Raw genomic sequence first — 27,074 nt, 5'->3', positions numbered from 1 at the left:
GACGCACCTCCGGCGTATAAAGAACCTGGTCCCTCGACGAAATATGCCCTGAAATACAAAAAAGAAAATTATTGTTCGCCTCGCACGGAGGCAAGGGGCATAGCCTGGGGAAAGCGGGAACAAGAGGGCACCTCTCGCGCTCACCCGGCCTTTTAACCCCTCTGGGGCAGACCAGTTGCAACTGGTCTGCCCCCCCTTGTTTCCCCCCCTTTGACCCGGATGCAATTAGATTGCCTCCGGGTCAACGAGGGAGCCTGCACCAATCGGTGGTGCGGCACGCCCGCCGTGTCATCAAGACGGGGCCGGGGCACGCCCCACCACCGATAGAGGTAAGGGAAGGAGGGGGCCAGCGCCCCGCCATACGTGCAGGGGGCCCGAGCAGCCCACCCCTTTCCTAAATGACTGGAATTAAAATGTATTTAAGTGGGCTCCATATATATATAAGACTAATCTCCCCCTCACATCTCGGAGCTATAAAGGGTCCTTCCTTCACTCCTTGGGTGACCCTGCCCAAGCTGCTTTTCTCCTCTGATACCAGGTAGAGCCAGCATTGCTCGCTCTTGAGGCCCAATGTGATGGACAGACATAGCAACTGCAATGGTCTTTAAAAACCAGGTACAAAGCAACACAATGCATTATGTCCAAATGTTAATATGAGCGCAGTGCACACAAGCCTTGAACCAAAGCAGCGAACGCTATCCTCAGTGTGTTGTACATCTCTGCTGCACACACTTAGGGGCTGATTTACAAGCCCCTTGTGCCTCATTTGCACAGCGGCGTAAACCATGCACCACGTTGAAACCTGCGGCAGGTTTCATGTGGGGGTTCCGTACCAGGAACGCCTCGGAAAAGTGCCTGAGTGAAATCTACAAGGTTTCACTCAGTCACTTTTCCAACGCCTCTGTGTCAAAACCTTGCGCCTGCTTCAAGAAGGCGTAAGGTATGTTATGTTATGTTATGTTATGTTATGTTAAAACAACTTTTATAGCGCTACTAACACCTGAAGGTTTCTTGGCGCTTGTGCTGGGGAAACAGAGAGAAAGTGAGGGACAGAGCTAATTATAAGCCTCAGTAAACAAAAAAGTGTTAAGAAAGGATCTGAACCCAGAGTAGGAGGAAGACAGCCTTAGAGGGAGGGGAAGGGCGTTCCAGAAAAAAGGAGCCAAAAAAGAAAATCTAAGTCCGCCATGCTTCTTCCTCTTAAATCTCGGGATTGATAACAAAGCCAGTTGGGAGGAGCGGAGATTGAGCGGGGGGACATATGGGTGAAGAAGAGAAAAAATGAAAGAAGGGCCACCGCCAGCAAGAGATTTGAATGTTATGCTGCCTAATTTAAACTTGCAGCGAGCAGTAACCGGGAGCCAGTGAAGACTTTTTAGGAGAGGGCGAACATGTTGGTGTCTGGGTTGTCGGAAAATGAGACGCGCGGCCTGATTTTGGATCAGCTGGAGTCTCTTGGCTTGGTAGTCAGGAATGCCTACGTAGAGCGCGTTGGCGTAGTCGAGTCTAGAAATGACTAACGCCAACAAAGCCAAGGTAAGGGCTTCGGTAGTAAGAAGGCGGGAAATCTTGCGAATCTTCCTAAGCTGAAAGTGACTGGAGGACACTACCGCGCTGACTTGGGGTTTCATAGAAAGGTCGCTGCTAATGATAATCCCCAGACTTTTGGCTGAGTTCACTGGGCAGGGGGGGTTACCCAGACTGGTCGGCCAAAAAGAAGGTTGCCAGGGGTTAGAAAGCCCCCCAACAAGAACCAGATCGGTGTTGTCGGGGTTGAGCTTAAGATGGTTTAAGCTCATCCAGTTACTAATAAAACAAAGGGTGGTTTGAAAAGTGGAAATTGATTCATCCGAGGGGTCGATGGTAAAGACCAGTTGAATGTCATCTGCGTAATTAAACGCGGTGACATTCAGCTTACGGAGAGATGCACCATGTTAAGGATAGGCAGGGTTGAAACAGTCCTGGAGTTGCGTCGCACCTGCGATGAAACTCCAGCACTGCGCCAACCTTACGCTGGCAGATGCGACACACATCTGTTTATCCTTGCGCCATGATGCGCCACATTGTAAATGCGGCGCATCTGTTATGGCGCAAGGGTAAACTTGCGTCATGCATCTTTCCTGGCGCATCCCTGCTGATTTGCCTCATAGAATGTAGACACACGGTGAACGGGTAATGTAGGTCACAGATTTCGTGGTTCACCTATATGCATATCTTAGATACAACTCAAAGGCACTTCCTTCCCACTTGCCTACCTTTCAATTGTCTTAGGATACAAGGCCATGCAGTCTTGAAAATTTGGAAAACACGTAGGGAGGCAGGGGAACCAGAAAAGGAAGCTGTGAGATGTGCAGACAGTATGAATATGGGTGCCACAAGCTGGCAAAAACAGTGACTAAAAACCCTTTGCTTTAGAGCCAGGTTATGCAGAGACTGCTGCATGACCTTTGTGCAAACAACTCAGTGCTTAGCTTGGCTGTGCATAAGCTGTCCCAAAACATGCAGCGCCCCATTAAAGGCTCCCACCCTCTTGTGTCGCAGCAGCGTGAAGGATGCCCCGTCACTCACTCCTGGGCTTTTTAAATGCATATATTTTTATTGTTTCTATTATTTTGGGTTAGAACATTTCTATTTTTGTGTGTTTTTATTTTGTAAATATTCATTAGCATATGCTGTAAAATGACAGTCGTCCTCCATACAATAGCTATTGCTGCCGATATCTGAAGCTGCCCCCCCCCCCGTGTATGGTGCGAGCAGTTCATTGAGTCATGTCTTCTATACTGAGATGCTTTAGAGTTAATGTACCTGCTGCTGGAATCCTAATGCACCTGTGGGTCACATGATTGAATACCGAAGGAGGCAGCATAGCCTTTCATCTTGTCCAGGTCGATAAGTAAAAACAACCCCATGTTGTTGTTACTTCTCGACCTAGTGGGTCTGCTTGCTCCTAGTATTTATTGTAGCTGCACGCTAAGAAAACTTTTATGTGTTTGTGATTTAATAAAGCATAGTGGGTGGCTTTTCTGTCACCACTAGGCCCCTTGTGGAGGTGACAGCATTTCATGTATAAAAGAAAGGCACTCAAACAGTTAGGGGTGACATTAGCACCTCCAGACTGCGCAAAGCTTAGCTGACTGCTCGTGGTCCTTTTTTTCAGGCTGGGGGCTGGCTCAGCTCACGGCTGGCTACAGTGTTTCACCCAACAGCACAGACATTTCACTGACATCATGGCAGTGCCACGAGAATCTTCAGTCTCAAGATTTGTTCAACAGTACGAAAAGGTTGCAAGGGCACTTGTTTAGAGCCCTGCCATTTCTGGTGCTTATCAGCAGTTTTAGGATCTTCTTATAGTTTTTTGTTGCTCGAATGCCTATTATTTCTGATATTTATGTTTGCCTCTTCGTCATTGCTAGATGTTGTCACTCACAGTAGTTGAACGTCCCTTATATTTACACTGAAATTATGGAAATGTCACACATCAGCAATCTGAAACCTTGGCAGCTATGGCTACATCAGGCAAAACATGAGCCTCCGTGATCTCCTCTTGTGCCTGGTAATGGGAGACAAAAGTAAGGATGAAGGCTTGTTGAATAGGTACGGCAGCTGTTTGCCCTCGATCCAAGTTCAATGTTTTTTCAGCAATAATTTGATTTTCCGTGTCCAAAAGGACCAACATTTGCCTGCAGGTAAAGAGAAATGGTGAATTCGAGTTTGTGCACAAGGCAAGAAGCGGGCCTATGTTTCCCAATGAGTAGTGAATATCTCCATTGAAAATAGTGGTAGTGTCCTAAAACTTCGTCGCACATGCATTTTCATTATTTTCAAACAGTCTCATGCGTTTACTAATATTTTTTTGTACCTGCTGAGGACACTTCTAAACGGGATGATGTTAAGTAACAACAATGGGGTATATTCACAAGAATGTGTGATAACTACCGCAAGAGTAACGTAACACAACTTTGTACTTCAGGTATGGCTGTTGCGGGGCTCTGTTGCCTACTGCAGGTAGTCGTCCGTCTTTACACCTGCTTGAGGCAGGTGTTAAATACCTGCGGCTAATGCTGCTTATCGCCTGTTTTTGGTTCGCTTCGCGGATCTGTCAGGTCGTTGTGAAAGAGGTGTTGTTTTTGTAAATTATTAGCTTAACACATTAAGAAAGCCAATATCTCTGGCTAAACACTTCTAAGGTCCCAAAGGCGGGACCTATTGGCTATGCCAATGCTTGTTTTACTTTGTATATAAATAACTTAGAAGGGTGTATATCAGTTAAAGGCAAGGACATGCCTCAGATTAGCACATGTCCAATCCTGGTCCTGCTGCATGCAAACAATACTGTTTTCATTGAGCGTACTACAAATAATCTGAATGAATTTGATTTTAAAACAAACCTTAGTAACACATTTACCTCAACTTGTGGTCCTGGATTGGTGAGATCTTGTGGTCACATTGTCTATGGTGCATAGATAAATACATTTGAGACATTGCATACTTAGGGTTGCAATTTGATTCAATGGGCAGTTGGGCCATTTGTGAAATATTAGGAAGCAACAATTATAAAATCAATTGAAGCTTGTAGTTTTTAGATTTGTGGCAAAGCTAGGAGTGAAACCCCTTAGGGAAAGGAGTATGATATATAGAAGCGAATGTGCTTGCATGGTTAATTGTGGAGCAGGCCTTTGTGGGTATTCTTATGTAGTGGACCTACAGCAGTTGAAAATGTCTTCTGGAGAAGGCTGCTAGACATCCCTAAGAGTTGTTCGACTTGTTTGCCACACAGAATTGGTCGGACTTACTTCCTACTTCTATTGTGGCATTGAATTTGGTCTAAACCAGAGGCAGTCTCTAATATGGCGGTTTTATGTGGTTGTTTATCCCTTAATTATGCACTTCACATTCTTTTGGTTGGATCACATAAAAAACTGTGTGAGAGCCTGAGTAGACTGGAGGTTTTTATAATACCGACTGTATTAAGGTTAAGTTCAAAGGATTAATCAAGCTTTTATTTGCCAAGTTTTGGAAAGAGTGAGTTTAAGAAATTTACTATTATTTCTCACTCACTCTTGTTAATTGAGGATGGTATGCAAGTGTATCTCGAAAAGGAAACGAATCGGCAGCACATGTTTGTGTAGACACATTTTCATTTCGACACTGTCCATTTTTTGATCTGCTTTCTAAACTGTGTGATTGGTAAAGGATATTCCGGTGCGACCTTTAGATCTCATGACTGGTCCAGGGATCTTCCCCGCTGTCCCTGCGATGGTAGCTCCACTCAGCGCACTTTACATTGTATGCTCTTAAGTAATCAATGTTATGTCCCGATGGATTGCCATGTGAAATCGCTGCTTAAAAAGTGGCATTTGCTAAGCGTAGACTAGCTCTTGTAATTTGTTTACAGGAGCTACACTCTTCTTCAGATATCTATAGCTGTTGCCAGTTATATTTGGCAGACAAGGAAAATTAGGAAAATGATTTGAATACTTGATTGTGAAACATTTTCCAATTCGTTTACATAGAAGTCATTTTATCTGTGCCACATTTTCTTTAAGAAAGTAAAAGCCGAATTCAAGTTCTGGCATATAAACACAGTAAAACAGAGCAAAGACAGGCCTGATAATGATATTTTTCATGAAATCAGTAGTCGAATGGGGCAGGGGAACAGGGAGCAAGATTTCCAAGCTATATTCATTTGATCAAAACAGTTGCCATACTTTTTATTTAAAAAGACACAACAGTTTCTGAAATGGTTGAGATCCCATGGGTTGAAAAGGGAGAAGAAGGAACTCTTCTCTGTAAAGTGAGAGGAGGGCAATGCAGCTAAAGAAGAAACAGACCTTCTCACTAGGGTGTCTGCTACCAGAAGGAAATGTAAAGGTGTGCCATTGGGTAATCAGCAAATCTAAAGGCTGCTTGGGAGCCAATATAAGCTTTCCTCGATGTAACTTGAAATTTGCCCTTTTAATGGAAACCAATAAAAAGGCTTCCACTAGGGATGGTGAGCATCTTACTAAAAACATAACTTTTGAAAGCACTATAAATATTTAAACAATCTTTTTGTACATTTTGCGACAGCCTTTTTAAAGTGTATGCAACCTTATACTGAATTACTTAGCACTTTGAGTTATCCCCGCAGCGCGGACGCCATGCTTGTTTTCAGGCTGCTGGACTGCTGCTGAGGAGACCATTGGTTCTATAATTGCTTAGCCCATAAGAGGTGGGGCCTTGATATTGCTGCACCTCCCACTCGGGCCGCCGCACGATAAAACCACTTTGAGTCACCCCATGGGGTAGGACGCTGCTTTGTTTGGTGGGATTGCTAAAGTAATTTTCCCTTTAGTAAAGGGGTGACCAGTAATCCTAACATATAAATGCCTTCGCCAAAGTTTAGTGAGGTTTGTGCATCATTGTGAGGAATACATGGAGAAGAGGAAATGTGTTGGAGAACCCCTGCAGGCTACTCCGATGCCCAAAGCTACATCGATAGACCTAATGTTGCAGAGAGCAATAGGGGTTGTGACAAAGGAAATTGACCTGGTAGCGAGGAGATTATTGTTGGTGATAGGGGCGCAGTTAATATATCGGTCAAGACCAACTAAACCAGTCAACGTCACTGACACCAATGAGACATGGTCAAGTGTGGCCAATGGGGCCACTGATATACTACTCAACACATCTAATGGAGCTCCTAAGTCCGAAGCTTGTTGTGCAGACCTGCAACAAACAGCGAAAACAATGAGGAGGGCTGTTTTGAACAAGCAACAAAAGATAGGGGCCCAGTCTGCTCTCCTACTTTATACTTCTGCACCTGACTAATGTCAAGTGTAAACACTGACCTAACTGGAAGGAGTTTTGAATTTCAACTCAGCTGGGGGAAGGGTCTGTCTTGCAACATAGATAGCAGAAAAGGTAAAGGATACATTGCATACAGAACACCACCAATCCATGGAACAAACATATAAGGATATTTTGAAAATATGATCTTGATTTCATATTATGCCTGCCAATAAATCTGCCTGTGGTACAGGCTGCAGGGCACCCCCCCATACTGCACCTTCACCACCACCCAGAGCCAAATCAACAGCTTTTTAGCCTGTCTATAGTTGAGAACCAGCGTGGAGATTTACCATGCCAGAAGGGAGGTAGAACTGAGCCCCACATGTCCAAAGGTACTGTAAACAGTCACAAGCCCATGGACATAAATCTACACCAAGGATCTTGACCTGGGTGTAGATGTCATGTGTTCCAGGTGTTCCAGATGTCAGGTGTTACAGACATGCAGGAAGATTTGAGTGAAAGACATGATTGGGCTTTCCCGTTTTCAATTTCTATTATTTGGTAAATGCTGGTGGGGTTTTTTCAGTTTTTTCAATAACTCAAAAAACAGCGGTTATCAGTGGATAGACATTTTCGCGCCATGAAAAACAACAGAAACAGTGTTTTTCCAGAGTTTATGGAATATTTTGCTTTTAGTTATTGCTTGCTTTCTGCACTGATAGTGCATGTGTATACATAGCATGTGTACAGGATATATGAGTCCAAATACATTTTTACAAACCAAACTTATTGTAGTACACCATAGAATACTTCGTTAGTGAGTCTTTGGTCATGCGCGCTTGCTCTTTCCTTCCTTTTTAAACGTTTATCTGTGAAAAGACCCTCTCAACATTGGCACTTGAGACTGGCATCGTCAAAACAGCCAGTACACAATTTGCTAACTCTGGCCAATGACATGGCTTTCCATACCAATACTGGTGCACCTGACGATTGTGATTGTCTAGGACATGTTCTGCCACATATGCTTGAATTGGGCGCATATGCCCTCAGTTATTGAAGCAGTCAAAAATTAAGCAGTACTTTTCAAAGTCTGGCACAAAAAGAGATATATTAGCATTTTAATTCCCATGCATAACAAAACAGTGTACCAGAATAGACTACAAAGTCAATAGCATTCTTCATTAACTCTGAAGATTGTAAAGATGCTTTTAGCATACCATCTAGCAAGTGACAAGGATCTCTTACAGGGAAGCACTTCAGCTCAGGTAGCGATTTTGACAGGTCATCATACACATTTTTCATATTTGCAGCTCAACTACTGCATATACAAACAATATCTCTCCAATCTTTATTGAACTTGGTGGGAACTTTTACCAGCAGCCTGCCAAGTGACACTGCCTTCCATGTTTACCAACGTCTGGTGTCATGTTTTCACCACTATCTCAGATGCTTGGGGACAACATCCTTTTCATATAAACCTATCTCTACACTTACATTGAGTGTTTAAAGCCTGAGGTGTTTTGCAATTCACCGACAATCAATAATGACTCGCTAGAAAAGGGGGCTGATGTATCAACAGATTTCGCCCATTCTCTGTCTGTGGGTAAATGTGATGGTACATATTGGGAAAGATTCTTATGAAACCAGCCATTTTTCTTATCAGTGAAATCAACTGTAGCCAAAATATCAAATATGATTTTGATATTTCCTGATTCTCTACAGACTTTAAAATAACTAAATACGACCGAAAACATGCTTCGAAACACTGCAATATTTTAGTGACATCCTTACACAACAAAACTCAAGCAGCTTAATGTTAGCCCATTTTTTCTTGCTGCTTCCTTGTATAACAAAGTTGTATTGTATTGGCCCCTTCAGGAAGAAATATAAATGACTCTTTTACTCATCTTTTCTTTTCTTTGAATGGCACTTAGTTTGTGTTTGAGAAGGTGTTTTTTCAGTGTTTATATGTTTAAACCGGTGATGGCTATTTACTTTTCGGTGGGGTTTTATCAGTTATTATAGGTTTAAACCTAAAACCACACAGCCTACAAATGATGAACTGACAAACAAATGTCTGAACTTTGTAACAAAACAGAAACTTCCCGCTCTCATTAACCCATAACACTCTTTCTACATGCTCAGTTGGGTGGATTGGGATAGGGAAGGCTGAGTGTCCAGGGGACTGTATTATCATCACCTTCAGGGACCCTAAATTGGTACGGAGATTGTTAACTGATGATGTGTATAGGCAGGATGGGAATTCAAACATTACACTCCTGCCCTTGAGCTACTGTTACAAACCCAGGTCAAATTTCAACCGTGGCCATTTCAGCCTGCCACTCAAGCTGTGGCCTCCTAAAATGCCACTATCTAATGTACAACATCGATATAATAGGACCTATATCATCCTTGTTACAAACGATTTGATATACTGGAGACAGTTGACTGACTCACTGTTAAAGAGGGCTCCCGGCCCAATCACAGAACAGGGGGGGACATTAAAGACTTCAGCATGGTTAAGGTCTCCAGCAATAGGGGTACAAATAAGATATTACCTCTCCCCCCACCAGATATAGTCCGTGCCAAACTGACTTGCATGGGGGGGCCTTTAAGTGTTTACTCTGACTTCCCTATTCAATGGAAGTAGGACCCCTGCTTCAGGCCCAAGTGCCCTCTTGTTTCCATCTATCAGGCTCTGTGGCCAGTGGGAAAAATTCCATAATTGTCAAACAGGGGATCAATAGACCAACAAAGATAATACTACTGGTACCCCTACATATATGACCCTTCACCAAGCTAGCATAAACCTGTAAGAGTCACTTATTACAGAAAGGACTAAGGAAAACCCAAAAGATGTGCAATCCAACAACCTAGTAAGGGTGCTCTAATGAAATGTTGCTGGTTTGGGCTCAAAAATTGATTGAACAGACCGGGCCAATATATTGGGCAGGATGATGCTGGTCTTTTGCAAGAACCTGGCAAACCATGAAAGTGCAGCGAGTAGGGTTTGTCTCTTTTAGCAAAGAGGCAATTGTAAGTGGGAGGGATAGAGGCACATCCTTTGGGGGCCTGATCACCTGGGTTTGCGTCCATCTTGGGTGCTCAGTGAAACTAGAAGAGTTAGCCTCAGATGATACCCTCTGCATTAACATTTAATTTCTGCTAAAACTAGATGTCTTTATTTATAATATCTACTCAAGACCTATGGGAAACAGGCGTGAATCACCAGTCTGGAAACATTCACTGCATACATGGCAGCCTTGCCAGGGGAAGTCTTCAAAATAGTGGGAGACAACTTCAATTGCTAATTTGAGTCTCCGGATGGCAGCATTAATTACCTTACACATGGAGGAAAGATCTTGAATGTCCCAGACCTGATACTATCATTCATTACAAACGGGTCACCATTGGCCTTTGCAAAGAAATGCCCTAACTCAAAATCAGTATGTTCGAGTCTGTAACAGTAAAACTCCATCATACACGTAAGGGACACATACTTTCAGTTGAATTGGTTGCTCTAGACTAATAAACTACCTATTAGTCAATATTAGACTTTGGCCATGTGTCATTGATATGATGATATTACAGGTCATGAGAGCTGTCTATGAAAGGATTGTAAACATAGCAAAAAGGAATGGGATCGAGGTGGATGGAAGTCCCTACTCATTGCCGTGAAATGTAAGGGGCGCACTGCCTTTTGGAATATAGTAGCAACAGGAAATATGGCAAGTGTATTGCTATCACAGGAAATACTATTGCTGCAGGCAGTTGTATACAGCAATTCTCAAGTCTGTATACTGAAAGTAGATCTACCACTTTTCCTGCTGCAATACAAAGGCCAGCAAAGGTAGGCATAGTAGAGGCAAGTGCTAAAGGGGTTCACACGCTCATCACCAGTAAAGAAGTAATCACTGACATCAAAAAGATTGTACCCCAGAAAGATCCGGTATCGACAAAATACATGGTGACTTATATCTGACAAATATCACTGTGTAAGGCCCCTGTTTTAAGTCACTCTCAAATGCTATACTAGAGGGGATGCGCATACCCCATTCCTGGGTGGGTTCCAAAAGAGTACCCATCCACAAACTTGGCTCTCCCCTAATGCCTACCAATCATAGATGTATCAGTATTATTGATACAGCACAGAAAGCATTTCGCAGAATCATCTTGGGAAGACTCCAAGAGTGTATGGAGGATAACAAGAACCAAAGCCCCCTGAAAACAGTCTTTCCCAGCTGCACCTTAATTGTCAACCAAGTCTTTAGGTTGCAATTACTTTATTGGAATACTGTTGTTTTAGAGGGAGGTAAACTCCACATGGTATTTGCAGACCTGAGATCGACTTTCGATCTGGTTTCTAGAATAGTCCTGTGGCAAGTTCTGGCTGAGTTGGACATCCCACCCTATCTTTGTGCAATAATGGAAAGGCTCCATGAGCGTAATTCTGCTCAGATTCGCTGTGGTATGTTGGGGGCAGTAACTAATCAGTTTCTCGTAAACAGGGGAGTAAGGTAAGGTTGTGTGCTTGCACCAACACTCTTCAACCTGTTTATCAATGACCTTGTTGCCTGCCTGAATTTATATGCTAATGAGGCTCCTAGATTGGATAACATGAAGGTGAGCATTCTGATGTTCGCTTCTTCTTTCAACGTCATCTATGGGTATTCAAAATATATTGAATGAATTTAGACATTTTTGTCAACAGAGGTGTTTGGAAATATATAATGACAAAACAAAGTATATGGTTTTAAACCCATGTCTCACAATGCAACCAAATTGTACCGGGGATTACTCATAGTGAGCACATGAACTGGACACCACGCATCTCCAACCGTAGACTTTTATCGGAGCGACATCCAGGCGGGTTGTTGAAGATTCATAGGGGGTCCTTTCACAAACCTGTTTCCCTGGTAACGCGGACTTATGGGCTTAAACCTCTGGGCTCCACACTGTATGGTGTGGAGCTATGGGGCCTAAGGCAGCCTATGCTCTAGTACTAGTAGAGAATCGATTTTTGAGGCAGCTGATGACTCTCGCAATTAGCACACCATTGATCCCTTTGAGGCTTGACTTTGGGGCTAGGCCAATAACTGAAGCAACCGCTAGCAGGACTATACTTTATTGGAGAAGCCTCTGGGTAACCCCGGAGTTGCTCTCTTATCAACGAGGGCTGGAAGAGAGGTTAGACATGCAGGGAGCGGGGCCTACCCTGGCTCAAACACGTCAGAGATATTTTGCAAAGTATTGGGAAAGATAGGCTCTGGGATGACCCTGGGGGATCTGCATGCAAATCACTAAACTGGAACTTAAAGCGAGCTTTAAGAACTATTAACTAGGTATTGTTCTCTCAAACCCAACTCTGGATACACTGACTAATGGCTTTTTATTACACAAGGACCAATATAAAATGAAGAATTTTTGGGTGAAATAGAACCCAACCTAGTTTGGAAGGTCTACATCCAATTTAGACATGGGTTGATCCATCTCCCCATAAGAACACAGAGGAGCAGGTCTGCCGACCTGTGGTTTGACTGACGAAACTATGGAGCATGCTCTTTTCAATTGCCCAGAGTATAGTAATGTAAGGTCAAAATGTATAATTCCCATCTGCAGGAACTTGGGGAAAGCACAGTAACTGGTTAGAATCCTCAAAACAGACACTAGTCAACATACAGTTTTTGCAATGTCAAAATAACTGTTTGCAATGTGATGCATTAGGCACAAATGCATATTGCCAACTGTTCTAGATAATAATATCTTGCATAAAAAATCGGCTTGCTCAGCACTGCAATGTTGATTAAGGGTTATAAGTAAGCAATGTTACAAAAATGTGTACAGTGTTCACCTATGGACATTGACAATAATAACAAGCATGAAAAATGGTTTACACTGCACCTTGATGATGACCACGAGCCTTCCTCTAATGTAGATCAATTTTGCATTGCTATGATGTTATGTAGTCTGTTTGGTCGGCACTGAGAAATGCACTTTATAAAATTGACCTCTGGAGGTAAATAGTTTATATACCGATTAATCTATTTTGATACTTTTAATTCATGTGTACATTCTTCTTTAAATATTATTGGATTTGATTCATGTTTTATATATTTATTTGTTGTCTTTTATGGCGAAATGTCGAAATAAATATTTACGATGATGATGGGTATATACTATAATTCTAAACTAATGACATATTCACACTGGTTTCTATCACAGGTTTGAACCTATTGGCACTATAAATACATGTCACTATTTCCACAATGTATCGATCAGGATTTAAATCAGTAACCATCCGATTACACCAACAGACAACTGAAGTGATCAAATTAACAAACAGAGCACTCCTGCCAACAAATATATTGCCCACAGATAAATTTAAGTTGCATTTATTTTTCATTTAAAGTTTGTGCATCATATCTCTTATGTGGTTACCTGTCAGTGAAAGGCCAACAAAATAGAGAATATTTTGTTCATTTTAGTCTCACTGGTGGCTCAGTCCCTTCACTCTCTGACCCCACCCATACTGGACTCAGGGTCAGTCCATACTTTAATTTATGCACTTCAACAGCTGTAAATAATGTGTGCTTCAGGGGTAGCATACAGGGTCGGACTGAACTATAGGGAAATCTGACAGTGCCCAATATGCTACTCTAACATGTCAATGTGTAGGTCCGTTTTTTGTTTGTGGTAATCTTTTATGAACAAATGAACCAGTTGTTACTGTTGATTTCCCCGATATTAACACAAGCAGTGCCTAAAGCAAAAAATAAAAAGTAAACACATTCAGTCTCCCATACCTTACAAAATACCTAAATAGGGCACCTATACAAGTTCAAAACTGGCCAGATTTCCAAATGTTGGCCACTTTTTTAGCTGGCTGATTCGCTTATGGGGCTACTTTTACTTTAGTAACCGGGCCAGTTTTTTGCTGGAGTCCGACCCTGGCAGTATAACTGTGTAAATTAGCATTTGCTCCAATTTGATTTAATGCAAGTTGTATGGAAACTGTTCCCATATGTTGTAGGACTAGCTATGAAATAAACCAGGGCTGCTAAAAAAAAATTCACATTCAAATAAAAACCCGTAATTTTACAATGCATGCAAAGGATAATTCAGGTGTTACACGGAATACGAGCTAACATTTTTATTTGAATCATTCTCTGGTGGATAAGTTCTGAAAGAGAAAATGTGCTGCAAAGTTCTCTTTGATGAAATAATGCCTCCCGCGAGATTAACCAAGTGTGTCATCTGCCACTTTCTTGTAGCTGCTTTAATCTTTATAAAGAAACATTTGTGTCTGATTCAAAAGTAACCATGGACAGAAAAGTGTGCGTTGGCATCTGTATTGTATTCCCAAACGATGCAAAAGCGTGTGTAGTCTGTTTCACAAAACACTCTTGCTTTTTAATTCATAAAAAAAATGGCATGAAACATAATAGTTCTGAATGAAAGTATTCTTTTAATATGGTATGCTTTTATCGCTATAAATGGTTTTATTGTTATTTATTTTGTTTCAAAACACAGGTGAATTACTACTTCCAATGCTAATGCAGACTCTGGCCGGACAGGCCACATATTTACCTAGTTTCATTTTTTTTTAAATCTATCCCCCTTTCGCTACCACCACCTCTCTCTTCCAGCCATCAGATCCTACATCCGTAGTGCCCATTATAAGTCTGGGAGTCTGAGATGATTCGAGACTCTCAAAATATTCACAATAAAACATTTTTCACATAACATTAATTCAAAGGGAAATTATTTATATAGTCACTGGTTTTCCTGAAAATCCAACAAGGATTAAGCCATTTTGCCTCACGTTCGTCTCCTCTGTGCTACTGCACATGCACCTTTCTTCGTAAATAATAGCCTTTTCATATCAATCTGCACAGACATGATACATGGAACTGCTTGAATCGATCTAAACAACTTTAAGTTTCACTGGGTACATTTTAATCCTAATTGTCAGATTTTCTGCGCCATTATAAACAGTGACTAACAGCCTGATTCATCAAAGACCCGTTTTGCGAGTCTTTAATATCGATTCATAAGGAATCGCTATTAAGGACTTGCAAAACGGGATTCATGTAGAAATTGCATAAAGAAATGCGATTCCTACACATTCCTTATTTGCGATTAGCAAATTGCTAATCGCAAATAAGGAATAACTCCCCATGCATTCCTATGGGCCTACAGGCCTACAGGCCCATAGGAATGCATGGGGAGTTATTCCTTATTTGCGATTAGCAATTAGCTAATCGCAAATAAGGATGCGATTTCAAGGGTGCAGGGGTGTCCACAGGACACCCTGTAGCACCCCTGAAATGTAATCTACATTGGTCTTGCGCACACACATGTCCAAAGGACATGTGTGTGTGTTACATTCAACTTAGAAAAATGCATTTAAATGCATTTTTCTAAGTTTTCGCTATTTACCACGAGGTTTGACCTCGTGGTAAATAGCGTCCCTAAATAGCGAATTCGCAATTTTTAAATGTTTCATGAATAGCATTTAAGGAATCTCTAATAGACATTCCTTAAATGCTAATCCTCGCAATTTAGCGAATTCTTAAATAGCGAATTTTGCATTTGGGATGATGAATCCCAAATGCAAAAATTGCACTCTCAAAAGGCAAGCAGCCTGATTCATGTACAGGCCGTTTTGCGTGGCCCTAATAGCGAATCATACCGACTCGCTATTGAGGACACGCAAAACGGCATTCATGTAGGAATTGCTAATTAAATAGCGATTCCTACATGTTCTTTATTTGCGAGTAGCAATTTGCTACTCGCAAAAACTCCCCATTCATTCCTATGGGCCAAGAGGCCCATAGGAATGAATGGGGAGTATCCCTTATTTGCGAGTAGCAATTTGCTACTCGCAAATAAGATAGCGATTTTAAGGGTGCCAGGGGTGTCCAAAGGACACCCTGTTGCACCCCTAAAAAGCACATTTGAACAGGTGTTGCGCACACACATGTCCAAAGGACATGTGTGTGTGCAACATGCAACTTAGAAAAATGCTTTTAAAAGCATTTCTCTAAGTTTTTGCTATTTACCGAGAGGTCTGACCTCTCGGTAAATAGCGGCCCCACAAGTGCTAATTCACAATTTCTGGATGTGTCATGAATAGCATTTGAGGAATCTCTAATAGAGATTCCTTAAATGCTATTCCTCGCATATTTGCGACTTCTTAAATAGCGATTTTTGCATTTGGGATCATGAATACCAAATGCAAAAATCGCACTCGCAAAGGGCCAGATTCTCAGAATCTGGCCCTTTTGCGAGCGCTATTGGCTACATGAATCAGGCTGAAGATTCTGAGAATCTTGCCCTTTGCGAGTGCAATTTAGCTTGATGAATCAGGCTGTAAGTCAACAGTGGCTTAGCACAAAATGATGGACACCCTGCAGAATTTGGTAAGGGGCCCCTGAGTACCTTATATACCACAGATATTCATTGGCCTAGAGTTGAGTCAGGAGCCCTTGATGGACTGGGGGCCTCCTCATGGGTTGGGCCCCACCTGTGCAGCAGGGGCTGTAGGGGCATGTGTTTCTCCCCTCCAAATCAGGTTTATAAAAATTGCTCTCAGCCCCACCGCTAAATGAGACAGTCCAGTCCACTTTGGAGTCAATATTTGCTTGGCGGGAGGTTCGAGAACCTAGGAAATCGGCATGCTCTTTTACTTCCAAATCCTGACAAAAACAAAACCCAAATACCGATCAGGCATAATAATAAATATGACGGTGGTTAATATCAGCAGAAGTAACCCCCAGAAAAATAAAGCATTGGTGATAAGAATTTCCCTTAAACGCCACATCAACAGTGGCAGAAGAGGGGTTTAGACTTTGTGTTAACTGTAACATTTATTTATTTATTATGAAGTTTTATATAGCGCTGGCCAGACCCGAGGGTATCAGAGCGCTCTACAACAATCATACTGCGAAAGTCACAGAATACAATAAAAGAATAGGACCGATCAGGCATAATAATAAATATGACGGTGGTTAATATCAGCAGAAGTAACCCCCAGAAAAATAAAGCATTGGTGATAAGAACTTCCCTTAAACGTCACATCAACAGTGGCAGAAGAGGGGTTTAGACTTTGTGTTAACTGTAACATTTATTTATTTATTATGAAGTTTTATATAGCGCTGGCCAGACCCGAGGGTATCAGAGCGCTCTACAACAATCATACTGCGAAAGTCACAGAACACAATAAAAGAATAGGACCGATCAGGCATAATAATAAATATGACGGTGGTTAATATCAGCAGAAGTAACCCCCAGAAAAATAAAGCATTGGTGATAAGAATTTCTCTTAAACGCCACATCAACAGTGGCAGAAGAGGGGTTTAGACTTAGTGTTAACTGTAACATTTATTTATTTATTATGAAGTTGTATATAGCGCTGGCCAGACCCGAGGGTATCAGAGCGCTCTACAACAATCATACTGCGAAAGTCACAGAATACAATAAAAGAATAGGACAAGGGAAAAAAAGTCCCAGCAGGTTGTGTAACCTTGAGGCACTGATACCCTGTAGTGTCTTAGATGGGTGCCGTTGCTTGGGCAGAGCTCCTCTTTCGGGGAGGAGGGAACAAGGTATAGGTCCGGGAGGTGTATGAGGTAGAGGTCACAGGATACAGAGTCAAAGTCATGCGATGTGCCAGCTAAAGCGCTTCTGCGGATCCTATCGGTTTGCTAGGGAACGATCAAGGAAAAGGACTTTGAGCAGTCTGTTGAATTTTGCAAACAAGGTGATAGTTCTGATGTGTGGGAAAAAAGATTTTAGCAGCAACGAACCGGGCCGTGTTTTTTTGTTTGCGTGTTTTCAGCAGGATGAGTAGTAGAGTATTGGAGCTCCTGAGGTTCCTGGTCTGACCGGCTTTTTGAGTTTGGAAATCAGGTATTCCGGTTTGCCTGTGTGAAGGGCTTTGTGCTTGAGGCAGGCTGTTCTGAACCTAGCCCACATTTCAATTAGTTCTCTGAGTGCGGGTGAGATGTGCTTGACTTTCTTAACTCTGGTGACCATCCTGCCTGCTGCATTGAGAGTTGGTTTGAGGGGAGAAAGGTGTGCTTTTGCTGTACCAGAGAGGACTGCATTCCCGTAGTCTAGTCTAGACAACACCAATGCTTGAGTGGCATGTTTAAGGTCCTTGGGAGGGAGGAAGGGTTTTATTTTGTTAAGTAGCTTCAAGTTGAGGAAGGCACTCTTTGCAGAGTTCTTAATGTGTTTGGTCAGGATGTATGACATTACAACGCATGTTTTACATCGCATGCTTTTACAACGCGGTTTTTACATCGCATACCATTACAACGCATAGCACTTTGGGGTGCTGGATAGTGAACAATTTAATTTACTATTCCAACTCCAGTCCCCTTGGACACTAGGGAAGGTGTTGGGTAGTAAATTAAATCTATTCCCTATCCTAGAGCGCCCCGTAGCGCAATGCGATGTAATGGTTTGCGTTGTAAAAGTTGCGCCGTAATGGCACTGCGTGGTAAAAGTTGCGTTGTAAAGGATGTTTCCCGTTTGGTCATGTCCAATTTCGAGTCTAGGGTGATACCTAGAGATTTTACAGAGTCTGCAAGGGTGAGGTTACCGTTGAGCCCATCAATAGCTTTGAGCCATTCAGCAATTTGGGGGTTCTAATATTTGTTGGAGATGAGGAGTATTTCCATTTTCTCTTGATTGAGTTTCAGGGGGTTACTTGAGAGCCAGAGTTGGAAGAGGTGTGGCGACTGACTCCGGAATCTGGGGATCATGGTTCGATCGCCGGCAGCAGATTAGCCCAGCATCATGTGACTCTGGGCAATAGCTTGCTTAATCTTCCCGACGGCCCCCAGCGCCTAGAGACCCTAACGGGTGTTTGTTCGTGCTTTACAAATGTGAATTATTATTACTTCTCTTAGCGTGTCGTTGAGTCTCTGGATGTCATCAATGGAGGAGGTTTCCAGATAGATCTGCATGTCATCTGCATATAGATGGAAGGGGATGTTGAATTTTTTGAGTAGGGTAGTGAGGGTTCCATGTAGGTGTTGAAAAGTTGCAGGGAGAGCACTGACCCTTGTGGGACACCCCTGCTGACAGGCTGTAGGTCGGATGCAAAGTTTTTGATTTTTATTCTTTGGGTGTGGTTGTGGAGGAAGGAGGAGAACCAGTGTAGGACCACCTTTACTAGACCTGCCGTTTCTTAAAGGACCTTAATGAGAAGTTTGTGGTTGACCCTGTCGAAGGCTGCCGATAGGTCTAGGAGAATGAGTAGGCAGCATTGGTCCGAATCAAGTGACTTGTGGATATCATCAATGACGTTGAGGATCGTGGTTTCAGTGCTGCAGCCTTTTCTAAAACCCAATTGTTGGGGATCAAGAAGGTTGATGCTGTCCAAGTGTTGAGTCAGTTGTGGGAGTACGCTTTTCCCAGGATTTCGGATAGAAGAGGTAAGTTAGAGACAGGTCTGAAGTTGTTCAGATCATTTGTGTCTAGGCCTGGTTTTTTTCAGCAGTGAAGTGACTTGTCAAACTTTGAGTCAGTCTGGTATGACTCCAGTTCTCAGGGAGTTGTTTATAATCTTGCACCAGAGCAAAGCTAGGGGGAGTTTCAGCTCTTTGGTCAGTTGAGGGGGTAGCTGTTCTATGACTTGGGATGAAGGATTGGCGGTGGAGATCAGTTTGACTATCTCTGCTTCCTGAATGGGATTGAAGGATTTCAAGGGTTTTATAGGGGGCTTGGATGCGTTGTCTTCAGTTCCAGGCATCGGGTTCTTGGTGGGGGGGGGGGTGGGGTGGTTGGTGTCTAGTGAGAGCTCTATCTTGGTGATTTTGTTATTAAAATAATTGGCGAAGTTGTCGCACAGTTCTTTGGATGCCTAAACTGAGGAAGCAGATTTCTTTTCAACAAATATGATAATTTTATAGATATAATTGTAGAGAGGAAATTCACTGCAATGTGTTTTTTGGGGCTAAATGCAAATAACACATTTTTATTATTAGCAGGCTCAATCTTACTTATTTTGATAACCTCTTTAGGGTTCAAAACTGTGTGGATCTATCTAACATTATTCAAAACTGCAGCTATGCCTAAAATAACTTATACTCATAGGAGCAGATGTACGAGCCCCTAGCACCCCCAGTGCATAACATTTCACTGCCCCATATTTACAAGGACAGGATAAGCCACCCTGCAGGACTTTTTCTGTCCTTGTACATACGGCCGCTTTACACGCAACACTTTGAGTGAAAGGCGCGTTCCATGGGTGTTGCTATGGGTATTCCTACGCAACATCCATGGAACCTAACACATTTCCAAATTTACGCAGAAATGTAAACCTGGAAATGCATCAGAATGCTTCGCCACCCTAGGGGTGGAGTAGCGAGGTGCAATGAGGAGAAATATTTTAATTTCTTCTTGTTTCTTACTCTTTCAATGTGTGCTGCATTCGACAGCATACATTGAACGAGGAAAATGCCTGTAGTGATTGTTTTTGTGCAGGAAACTGCCCCTTTCTGCACCAAATCAATCTGCCCATGTCGTAGGCATGCTTGCACCATGGGGCAAGAGTGCCTCCACCAGGCATTGCAGCTGTTTGTGCACCAGCGCAGGGGAGAGCACAGGAATGCAACATATTATTGTAAATATGTTGCATTCCTGTGCTTTGAAAGTGCTGCAGCGTGGTGCAGACAAAGAGCAAAATATTCAAGTAAAACAGCGGATTATTATTTGGAGTGGGCAAGCATCCACCTCAAAGAATATTGCCTTCACCAGTTAAATGTCAATGTAAGGTGAGACAAAGCAGCCAGGCTAAATCAAAGGCAACATGTAAAGTATTGATGCGATGCATACATAGTAGAAAACATCAGTCAAACACAGTACTCCACAACCAACTGTAAAATAAAGAGAATCATTTTATGAGTACAAATAAACCAAAACAAACAAAATCTGATAAGGGTGACTGGAGATATGAATTGTTCAAGTTGTAAAAGAAAACCACACCAAGAAGTGCAAAGAGCCAATGATAGTTTATGGAAGAGTAGACAGTGAGCTTAGCATGATTAGAGGACTCTCTTGAAGGAGCCCTGGTTGAATACACCAACTGTATTGATCACACTGAAAGTCTAAAGTCAAAAAGTTCCAAAAAGTTTTTAAGACCCACTTTAGAAAGGGTCTTTTGAATTGTTTCTGAGAAGAACAATCCTTCCTCAGTGCAGAAACACTGCAATTGTAGCTGCCACCATGGAACCGAATACTGGATAATTAGGGTAGGTTGGTCTTGCTGGAACTCTGGAGTTTTTGAGATTTTATGCTGAAAATTATGCAAGTCCCAATGCAGAATTGGACTTTGTTTTTTTTTTAAATGCAGGGACCTTCGCTTAGGACAAAACTGAAATTCAATAGATTATTGTGGTAGTGTCTGTTGGATATGTTTTTCGGTCAGTCCCACTGAAGCTCTGGAGGAAAAGTATTTAAACTTTTCAAACTTTCCAAAGGAGTACACTTTTAAGGCATGCAATACCTCATGTGAAGTCACTTAGAGATTCTCAGGGTGTCAAGCAGAGGCCAACAGCAAATTATAGTGCCAGTCCACTTACTACTGATCAGTTGGGTATTTCCAGATAAAGATCTTTTGCAGCTTGCTGTGTTTCTTCAGGCACGCAGGAGGCTAACTAACTGATTCTTGAAGTCCACTTCTTCACCCTGCGTACAGGAGGGACCAGGTCTAATTCTTCCAGACTTCTGTCAGGTCACTGACAGGAGATCCAATAATTCTTAATATCTTTTGCATGCTCAGAAAGTGTTCTAAGGATTGTGCCGTGGAGCACCACATTTATGCATAGGAGTGGGTGGCTCCTGGGCACTCCCTAACCAATGGGAAAAAGTTCCTTGCTGCAACCTCAAACACACTAAACACCAGTTCTGAATGCTGGGGGGTGCATTTGATGGTGTTCTAGGAAAATCACCAGTTTCGTCCCACATTTGACATAAAGACAACCGTGGGGACACACAGTCAAGTTATAAGGGTGGAGTGTAGGAAGAATATTGATTTAGTCATTGTAAATTTCTACAACAACATTTTTGATGTTACTAGAGGGGACATTTTACTGCCTCTAGAAAGGGAAATTATCAAGGCCCTCGGTATCTCGAAAAGAAAGGCCGAGGTGGTTTGGGCCGGTGATTTTAACTTGCAGCCCTGCCATTTGTCGAACGGGAACATCTGTGGCTTCGGCGCAGCAACGAGTAGTCATTGGGGAGGCCTGGGGGCGAGGGAGGATTCTCCCCACTTCCAACACAGCAGTTATGGTTCCACATTAAATAATATGCTAGTCACGCTAGACATGACCCTGTTAAACTGCAACACTAACAATCGGGCAATAACATGCCCTACATTTACAGGCAGAGATGCAGGATCATTTATAGATCACATTTTGCTGTCTAGCAGTGGAGACTATACTGATTTGTATGTTAACGAAGAAAGTCTCAGTGACCATAACAGCCTTCGTGTTACTCTTTTGGGGCATGGTACCTCATTAGTTTCAGGTGGAAAATGTACAACCGACATAGTGCCTATTAGACCAAAGGGCCTAAGGGTCAAATGGACTGGTTTAAATTCTAAAGTCAAGCAGAAGGAGGTTCTTACTCAATGCAAGAATCAAATTAGCTACTGTTTGGATGATGATTGTGATTCTGGCTGCTTAATAGATTACTTTGTATCTATGAATAGTATTATCGATGGTATTTTCACTAAGACCCCGTCAGCCAATAGAGGTCCAAAGCAGGGGTGGTTTGATAAGACTTGTATAGTCGCCCTCCGCGATTTAAAGAATGCTTTAGGCTCCAAACCACGTGTCAAGACGGACATACAATACTTTAGGGCTAGATATAAAACAGTAATTAACAAAAGGAAAAGGGTATTACAGACTGAGGCGTGGGATAAGTTGAAGGAGGCTGCTGAGACTAAAAATAGTAAACTGTATTGGGAAACAATTAATAGCCCATTTCTCAATAAAGAAAATGTCCCAGAACTAACCTCTTATGTGGCATGTAGCGATTGGGTCAGTCACTTTTCCAAAATATTCAATCCAGAAGGGTCAATTTCTGAGTCACCATCACCAGATATAACCCCATGGTTGCCCCTCTCGATGGGTATAACACTAGAAGAATGCCATGAAGCAATTTCTTTAAGCAAAGGAGGCAAGGCCCCTGGCCCCGACGGGGTCCCGCTGGATCTATATAAAGATGAAACGGCTTTATGGGCTCCCATCTTGGTGAGGATTTTTAATTGTGCGGCTGAAAGTGAATTTCCATCTACTTGGGGCCAATCGACTATTATCCCTTTACATAAGAAAGGTGATAAATCAGAGGCCTCTAATTATCGTCCAATTTCACTATTAGACGCCTCTGTAAAGGTGATGAGTAGGATTTTGCTGAAGAGGCTGGAAGACTGGGCAACTGATTTTAACATCTTAACTAGAGTCCAATATGGCTTTCGGAAAGGCCTGGGCACATTGGATCAATGCGTAAATCTGGACCTTTTAATCAATAAATATACTGTGGCTAAAAAAGGCAACCTCTTTTTATGTTTTGCTGATTTGAGCAGCGCTTTTGATTTGGTTAACCATAACATTCTCTGGGAGGTTTTGCTTGATGCAGGGGCCCCAAGGGAAATAGTTCATTTTTTAGCTAGACTCTACGAAAAACTTTCATGTAAAGTCCGCTATGGCACCCTTGGCGAATGTACCCCGTTCTTTAAAGTGTCCCGGGGCATACGCCAGGGATGTGTTTTGGCTCCGCTTTTATTTTCCCTTTTTATCAACGGTGTCGACCGTTCCTTGGCCGACATCCCAGCAGATGCCCCCCTGATTGGTGGTAAACCTGTTCCGCTGTTACTTTATGCGGATGACGCTGTTCTTTTATCTCGAACACAGATGGGCCTCCAGCGCCTAATTGATAATTTTATGCAGTTTATTCAAGTTAGGCGGCTACGTGTGAATAAAACCAAGACGTATGTAATGTCCTGTGGTCAGGCAGCTAAGCAGGTACAGCATACTTTTTTTCTAGATAAGGAAAAGTTGACTTCTGTTAAGTCCTTTTGTTATCTGGGAATAACATACAACAACAGTGGGTCCTGGAATGCGGAATTTGATGCTGTTAGAATAAAAATGCTACGGTCTACTAGTAGTATTTTTCGTTTTGCTTCTAAACTTGGCTCACGAAGTATTTTAGATATGATGAACATATACAATGTATGTTGTGTCTCCTCTGCTCTGTATGGGGCAGGGGTATGGGGACACTGCGAGGGTATTTCCCTGCTGAAGGAGGAAAATAAGTTTTTAAGGAGGTTGTTATGTGTTCCCTTTTCTGCCTCCATCCAGCTGATTCATGAAGAAGTCGGGATCGAGTACATTTCTGACTTAGCAGCAGTTCGGCCACTCTTATTGTGGCGTTCTATTTGGGCTAAGCAAGAGACTCGATTCACTCAGGATATTATCCTTGATTGTATAGGTTTGGACCACTCTGCACGTATATTGTGGTTAAGATACATTCACCGCTGGTATCTCCTTCTTTTTAACATTGATGTGTTCCGTGAGCCTGAAAATGTTGTTTCTATTTCAAAAAAAGAAATCAAGACAACGTTTCTAAACTTCCGTAAGGCTGAGCGAGATAAAATTGTTGGCAAACTTGTCACTGTGAAATTCTATAAAGATTTAAATCTAATTTCGGGACTCCAACCCTATCTTGTATATGTGACTCGTCCCTCCCATCAGTATGTTTTAACACGGGTCAGATTGGGTATTGTTCACCACTTGGTTGCTTTTCCAAACACAAAAACCAGTTCAGACATACCCTGTCCGTGCGACAGCATCTCTCGGCAGAGTAGTTGCCATTTCTTACTTTTTTGTAAATTTTTTCAGTTTCTTAGGTTAAAATACCTTAAGCCAATTTTTATCAAATATAATATTCGTACTACACAAACAGCATTGATATTTTTATCCTCATTAGAGAACGAGGAGATTTGTTTCTTTTTGGCTACTTTTATTTTAAAATGTACAGCTGCCAGGAAAAGTATTGTACTATAATAATGTTTTTACTTACCTGTCTGTATTTACGTTATACAGCTGCCAGGAATTGTTTCATGATGCTATTACCGTTAACACTCCTGTCTGTATATATATGCCTTCAATTTTAAATTATATCAATTTCTGTAATTAAGGTATTTTTTATATATTTGTAGACGTCCACAGTATTGTATGATTATTCAGTAATTTTAATGTACAGCTCCCAGGAAAGGCCTATTGAGTAACTCCTACTGATCCCCAGTTTGTTTATGTAAGAATGTTTTGTATTTTATAATAATATGCCGACCCAAAGAGACATGATCACTTACCACTTGCTGCACTTTAGCCTTTTTTTCGCCTCTCTAGGAGAGTTTATATGGTGATTTTTAATATTTTAATTATGTACTTTTTGCTTGTATGATTTGTATGTACAAATCGAATAAAAGCTTTTTGAAATTGAAATTGACATAAAGACACAGTTTGAAGCAGGTCCTGGATCCACAACAAAGCTGGAGATATTAGTCTGGAAGAACACAAATTGTGTCCTTCAGCAGCCAGACATGGGGTATACAAGAATTACGTTCTGGTCCTGTTTGATCCTTCAAAATTTGACACTGTTGTGCCAAGAGGATGACCACACACCCCCACTCTGAATATTCTACTTGTTGGAAGGTGGTTTACTACTAGGTGCAGGTAGGTACCTATAGCCAGTAGCAATACTACATTCACAAATAGGCTCCAGTCAAGTCTCAATAAATTAATCCTTGCTCAACCCTTGGTAGCTTGGCTCACAAGCAGTCAGGCTTTACTTAGAAGACAGGTATGTAAAGCATTTAATATCAACGAAATGGTAAATAAGTAAGACACAACACACAATAAAAATCTAACACCGATTTTTAAAACATAGTAACTATTTTTATCTTTGCATTGCCACCAAAATGACAAAAATCTAACATAGTGAACCAGAGACATTAATTTTTAAAGAATAAATGTTATAATGTGCTTTCTAGTGCTTAAAAGCATAATTGGCCAACCAGGGACATTTGGTCGCGCCTGACCAGCCCAAGTCAAAGTTTCAGGCAGACTGCGATTGAGTGTGGGTCAGATACAATGAGCTGGTGGAGGCCGGTCAAAATCTGACCTTTTCACTTTGTCACTGTTTTGTTTCTTTTTCTCTCAGCGAGTTCCCTCGGCAGGCCAGTTTGTGGTTCGATGATGGTGTCTTGCTTCAGGGCAAGGCCTCAGTGATTCCTGGAGGTCGTAGCTCTTGTCCTTATTAACCAAGAGCTCCTGAGATTTCAGCGGGGCAAACCAGAAGTTCAGGCAGAGTCGCGGTTGACTTTGATGACAGGTCGGTTACCTTATGGAACTTTTTCACAAACATTCTGCAAATGATTCCAAACTTCTGGGCTGTATCTAGAAGGTCTGTTTGGGCCCTTGAAGGGTCCACACCATCAGCCAAGGTTCCAGAACCTCTAAAATACTCTTGGGAGAATTGGGACAACATATCTCACAATGCATCTGGTCAAATCTTTAAAAGTCCATGGGATGATGGTCAGCTGAGCTCTTCTTGGTGGAGTTGAGGCAGATGACTTCTTTAAGCTCTGTTGTACCTGTTGTTTTCAGTGAATCTACTCCCTAATCCTTGGAAGCAAGGCAAAGTCATCTTTTGTGAAGACCAGAGTATGCACCAGGAGCAGTCCTTTAGAGCGCAGTCCTCTATTGGAGCGAACCAGGGTTCCACAGGACAGTTTTTCTTCTCTTAAAATTTCAAGGGAGGGATCTGAGTTGCTGGGTAGCTCTCCCAAATTTATCCAACTTTCTGGGCTGAAAAAAAGGGGGGTAGGCCTAACCAATAGGGTTCAGGTTGACACCCTCTTTGATGAGAACTTACTTACAAGTGTGGCATATGTTTATCCCAGGAAAAACTGTTCGACAAAAATCAAAATGGAGAAAATCTCTCCTGGAGGGTCAGGGTCAGGTCCGGTTAATCCAACCCACATGGGTGGCTAAGATTTCCCTTCACTCCCCTTCCAGTCCCTTTCATTATTCAATTACGGAGGCTCCCATCTAGTAGGGGGCTGGAAGTGGGGTTGGACCTGGTTCTTGTCCTCATTCTCTTTCTCCCTTGAAAGACCAGTTTGGCTACCCAGCCCCCTTCCTTTTCTGGCATCTGCTGCTGCAGAAGTCTTCCCACCAGATGTCTCATCTGTCTCAGCCCAGGCCATTTCATACCTCATCACA

The sequence above is a fragment of the Lissotriton helveticus genome, chromosome 1_1 (assembly GCF_964261635.1).
Source record: "Lissotriton helveticus chromosome 1_1, aLisHel1.1, whole genome shotgun sequence".
NCBI lineage: Eukaryota > Metazoa > Chordata > Amphibia > Caudata > Salamandridae > Lissotriton > Lissotriton helveticus.
Note: the sequence above shows the minus strand (reverse complement) of the source record.